Source organism: Arachis hypogaea, chromosome 11, assembly GCF_003086295.3.
Source record: "Arachis hypogaea cultivar Tifrunner chromosome 11, arahy.Tifrunner.gnm2.J5K5, whole genome shotgun sequence".
Classification (NCBI taxonomy): Eukaryota; Viridiplantae; Streptophyta; class Magnoliopsida; order Fabales; family Fabaceae; genus Arachis; species Arachis hypogaea.
The window spans coordinates 46,037,391-46,043,394 of NC_092046.1; the positions used below are offsets into that span (position 1 = coordinate 46,037,391).

The following is a 6,004-nucleotide window of genomic DNA, read 5'->3' on the forward strand; positions in this document are numbered from 1 at the left end:
GAAACCACCCATTCAGGCCAACAATTTTGAACTTAAACCACAGCTAATATCACTTGTGGAGGATCATTGTTCATTTGGTGGGAGTGCTAATGAAGATCCAAACCAACATCTCACAAAATTCCTGAGAATTTGCGACACTGTGAAGTCCAATGGAGTCCAGGAAGATACCTATAAACTGCTCTTGTTCCCATTTTCACTTAGGGACAAGGCAGCTAAGTGGCTGGAATCATTCCCAAGGGGGAGCCTAACAACCTGGGATGAGGTGGAAAGCAAGTTTCTGGCACGTTTCTACCCCCCACAAAAGGTCAATAGGCTTCAATCTGAGGTTCAGACTTTTAGACAACAAGATGGTGAAACTCTCTACGAGGCATGGGAGAGATTCAAGGATTTGACAAGGAAATGCCCACCAGACATGTTCCATGACTGGGTGCAATTGCATATTTTCTATGATGGACTTTCTTATGAATCAAGGAAGGCTGTAGACCATTCATCAGGAGGTTCATTGAACAGGAAAAAGACTGTGGAAGAAGCCATTGAAGTGATTGAGACAGTGGCTGAGAATGAGTACTACTATGCTTCAGAGAGACACAACACTAAGGTAGTGTTTGTTTTGAGGTACTGAGATAGAGACTGAGAGACTGAGACTCAGTATCGTGTTTGTTAGTTCAGAGACTGGTACTAAAATTTCTGTCTCTGTCTCTAAAATTTCAGTATTTCAGTACCTCCAAAAAGTAGGGACACAGGGGACTGGAATTTTTAGAGATGGAGACTGAAACTTTAATAACATTTTATACCTAAAATACTTTCATTTCAATTAATTAATTCCAATTTTACCCTTTGTGCAAATTAAATTAGAGTTTCATTCTTGTTTCAATTCATGTCTCCCATTTTGCACCAAACAGAATACTGAGATTTATTTCAATCCCTGTCTCTTAGTCTCTGTCTCTCAGTCTCAGTCTTTCCGTCTCTGTCTCTCCACCAAACGCTACCTAAGGGAGTCATGGAGCTGAACCATGTTGATACAATTTTAGCCCAAAACAAGGTGTTTGCCAAGCAACTAGCAGAGCTCACCAGGAAATTAGAAACAAAGCAAGTGGCTGCAATACACACACAAGATCAAGAGGAAGTAAGCACTGAAGGAGGTGATTGGGAAGAGGCCAACTATGTGGGAAACCAACAAAGGCAATCATATGATCCACATTCCAACACTTACAACCCAGGATGGAAAAACCACCCAAACTTTGGGTGGGGGAACCAACAAACCCAACCACAAAACCACAAACCTTACAACCAAAACCAACATAACAAGTCCACATACCAAAACTCCAACCAAAGATCATACCAAACCACACAAAACACTTACTCCCAACCATCATATCATGGCCAAAATAATCAACCTGCCCAACCTAATCCGAACCAACAATTTCAAGATCAATTAAACAGGATAGAAGGAATGCTGGCAAACATGGGTCAGGACATAAGTGAGTTGAAAAGCTTTAGGGATGATGTGAGATCTACCTTAAGGAACCATGGTGAAAAACTAAAGAGGATGGAGTCTCAAGTAGGAGAGCTATCTCAACAGGCCCCCAAGTCAACTGCAGTGTTCCCTAGTGACACAGAAAAGAATCCTAAAGGGGAACAAAAGGGAGTGAGATGGGAAGAATGCAAGGCCATCACCATATTGAAGGAAGTCTCAGAAGAAGAAGGAATCAAACCCTCAGAACAGGAGCCAGAAATCTTGAAGGAAGGTGTGGAAGAAGCTAAGCAGGAAAGTGAAACTGAGCAAGCCAAGGAACTGCAAAAAGGCATGCTGGAAACATACCAACCAAAAGCACCATTTCCTCAGAGGTTAGGAGGAGGTGAAAAAAGGAAAACCTATTCAAGGTTTTTAGAGACATTTAAGTCTCTCCATGTCAATATTCCCTTTCTTGAGATTCTCCAGCAGATGCCTACACATATCAAGTATTTAAAGGAATTGCTGAGCAAGAAAAGAGTTTTGAAGGGAGGACAAACTGTAATAATGAACAAAGAATGCAGTGCCCTCATCAAGAAGGACATAGTCTCTAAGAAAACAGACCCAGGAAGTTTTCATATCCCCTGCATCATAGGGGAAACAAAAATTGACAAAGGATTCTGTGATCTAGGAGCTAGCATAAATGTGATGCCTCTGACTCTTATGAAGAGGCTACAACTGAATGAGGTGAGATCCACTGATGTAATCATACAACTGGCTGACAAAACTCAGAAGCAAGCTGAAGGGGTAGTTGAGAATGTGCTGGTGAAAGTGGGAAATTATTTCTTCCCCACAGACTTTGTCATTTTGGATATGGAGGAAAGCTACCTACACCCTATCATTCTGGGAAGGCCATTTCTAGCCACTGCTAGAGCGCTCATAGATGTAGAACAACGAGAGCTAATTTTGAGAATACATGATGAACAGCTCATTTTCAATGTTTTCAAACCTGCATCTGAGCCTGAACCAGAACCTGAAAAGCCTAAGGATGATAGTAGCCATCTGTGTTTGGAGGAAAGCAATCCAGCAGCTGAAATTCTGAAACAGTCCTTGGAAGGCAAACAAGAATTGCAAGAGTTAAAGCCACAAGAATCAATAGAAACAGATCAGAAGGATCCTCCTGGCATAAGGGTCAATGAAGAAATCCTCAAGAGAAAGGGAAGAATTGTAAAGAAATTGCCAAGAGGGTGGAGAAACAAGAAAATTCCCACTGAAGGTTTCTCTCCGGGAGATAAAGTGATATCAAGTCATTATCTGCCAATCCCACCTGGCCTCAAAACCATTCCTTCCTAGCTCCCTCAAGTGTTCACAATCAGGAAAGTTCTTTCTATGGAACATTTAGAAGTCATGAAGGAATCAAATGGGGATGTTTTCATAGTGAGAGGAGAAGACATCAAGCACTACAATCCACCCTAACAAGGGACAACCGTCAAGCTAGTGACGTTAAAGAAGCGCTTCATGGGAGGTAACCCATGTTTTAGTATCCTTACTCGTTATTGTTTTGCTTTGCATCTAATAAAGCATGGTTTCTTATGCATGAACTTGAATCCTCAGGACAACTGTTGAAAGAGTGCACTAAACATTGCATGTAAAATGCAATTAGTCTCTAAGTTTGGTGTGCCTGAAGGCACCCCAAATTTTATTCAAATTTTATTCAATCTTTCATTCAAAGTGCACAACCAAACATTAAGTTTGGTGTTCCTTTTAGAACACAGTTAATGAAAAGCAAGAAGTTCCTCTGGATTTAGAAATTCATGACAAGTATACCATTTGCATGTTTTAATACTTTGATTTCAATTACTTTAGGTAGTAAAATTGTTTAGGATCAAAGAGCCAAAGTGACTATGATTTATTAGAATTATGCACATTCATTAAGGACAACCAACATGGACTTCATGTCATCAGGAGACATTACCAAACACTAAGTTTGGTGTCCAGTAATAAGTGTGCATACATACAAAAGTCACGGCTATAAGCTCATGAAGTCAATCAGTGATTTACAATTCAAAAAGAATGAAAAAAAACATTTGCAAGTACTATTCATTATTCACATGGACCGAAAAAAAAATGATAGCAAATTTGTTTGTTTGCGCAGGTACAAAAGGAAGGATAAGAATGGAAGAAAAAGACAAGGGGGGAGGTACGGTGCTTGGTCAAAAAGAAAGTTCACAAGTCTTTGAAACTAACACTTGGGAAAAGGAAGTTCTGCATGAAAAGATAGCTACATGTACAACCTAATGCACTCAGAATACTTCCAAGAAAATGAAAAGCAACTCGTCCTTCTCCCTAATTCATATATTTACCATCAAGCCACCCTTCACAAATCACCTTAGCCGTCCATTTTTCACTTGCGTGCACTATAAAGAACCACTTGGGGAACGAGTTCCACACCACCAAATCTCCTTCCTGCACATTTTCTTTCATCATAGCATAACTATCTCTTGCCGAAAACAACCTCACCACACTTCTAACAACACTTCTTGCTTCACCTTGTCAACTTTAGCTTGTCACTTACCAAAACTAAAGAACCAATGGCAGCCTCATCTAGCCACAAAAGAAGAAAAGACAAGCAGCCAATGGAGGAGGAAAGGGAATTCGATGCATGGAAATACAAATCAGTTTTCCATGAGATTCAAGCCGAATGGATGAGACCTAAAAAGGTACTAGCTGAGGTTCCCTTTGACCTTGAAAAGGATGAGTTCCCAGGTGTTTGGGAGAAGATCAAAAAGAGGAAGTGGGAGCTCCTGACTAAGCCAATCACTAAAATCAACATCAACCTGGTGAAAGAGTTTTATGCAAATGCAGTGAGGGAGGATCCAACCGTGGAACCCACATACAAAAGCTATGTGAGAGGGGTGGAAGTTGACTTCAGCCCCAAGGCAATCATGAAAACTCTTGGCCTGAAAAACATACGTTTCAGCCAAGCAAGTTATGAGGAAAGGATGATAGGAGAACCTGACTATACGACTATTGCTGAAGACCTTTGTGCCATCAGAGCTGAATGGGTGAGAAAAACAAGAGGGGCTCCAAGAGTCTTGAGAAGGGGAGACCTAACACCTGAAGCTAAAGGGTGGTATGCAATAGTTAGGAGATCCATCCTACCCACTGCAAACTCTTCAGAAATAGTCCCTAAAAGAGCCATCTTGCTACATTGCATTATGGTGGGAGGGGAGATCAAAGTTCATAAACTCATTGCTGAACAGATACAAGAGTTTAGTGAGAAAAGTGACCCTGAATCCTGGCTCCACTTCCCTAGCACCATCATTAGACTATGCATCGATGCCCAAGTACCACTTGAAGATGAAAGACCTAATTGGCTATATCCTGGAATGGCCATAACTGCGTACAGAATGACTCTTGGCCCAATTGCTCCAAGACATACAAAAAGAAGAAATGAAGAAAGGCAACAAGCAGAAGGAGAGCAAGAAGGAGAAGAAGGAGAAGAAGGAGAAGAAGAGCAAGAAGAGCAAGGAATTCCAGAAAGAAGACAACAAATTCTCAGAGACCCCATGGATATGAGCAGAATGCAGGAAATCATAGAAGGAATGTCTCAACAATACATGAGGTCTCAGGAGAGACAAGAGGACTTTCACCTAAAAATGATGGATATGCAAAGGAACTTTGAATCAAGATTCTTAGATCTGCAAAGGGAACAGAATTTACAATTACAGGAATCCCTCAGCCACATATGCCAACACCAAGATGCCAATACCTTGGCAATCAAGGAAGCCACCACTTTGCAGAATGCAAGATACTCAGTTCAAGCTGATTACAACATCAGTTCTCAAATCAAGCTTAACTACATAGGGGAACATCTACACAAGATGGACCCAGCATTCCCAGCTTTTGATGAGTATTTCAAAGGGAGGAAAGAAGGAGAAATAAACAAGGCAATAATCCTTGAAAAAGGAGTGGAAGAAACAATGAAAAAGGCTGGATTCTGGAAAAAGCTCATAAGAAAAGACAAAGGAAGTACAAGTGGTCAAAAAGAGGTAAGAAGCAAGAAGAAGCAGGATCCCAAGAATCAAGAAGAACCAGGCAATAAATGAGAGGTGGTCTCGTTCCTTAATAATCAAATGATAATTGGTGAATTGTCTTTATGAGCTTTCTTTCATTATAAGTCATTTAAGTTTTATGTGAAGTTTCTAGTATGTTTGTCTGTTATTGCTTTGAATAAAGTGAATGCCTAGATGTTTGGATATAACTTTACCTTCTTAAACAAATGCTTGCCATGCTTGTTCTGTTTCCAAAAATAAAAGAAAAGTTTGAACAAAAGTAACTTGGCTCAATTAGTGACAAATCAAGTAGAATTAAGTGGTGGTATGCATGCTTGATTGTTTAGTCAGATCACTGGAAATAGAGTGTAGAATTATCATTTTCTGTGTAGAAATTGAAAACTGTCTATGGATCTTGATGAATAAATGTCTTTGGCCATGAAAAAGAAAGAAAAAGAAGAAGAAAAAGCCACTGAAAAAGGGCAACAAAAAAAAA

At 40.1% G+C, this 6,004-nt stretch overlaps 1 non-coding gene across 1 annotated transcript; it reads right to left on the reverse strand.

The window, feature by feature from the left end:
* Nucleotides 1-310: 310 nt before the first annotated feature.
* LOC112725807 (small nucleolar RNA R71) lies at nt 311-414 on the reverse strand. The gene has a single exon (XR_003164890.1). It is a non-coding gene; the product is annotated as a small nucleolar RNA R71 (small nucleolar RNA).
* Between the last annotated feature and the right edge of the window lie 5,590 nt (nt 415-6,004).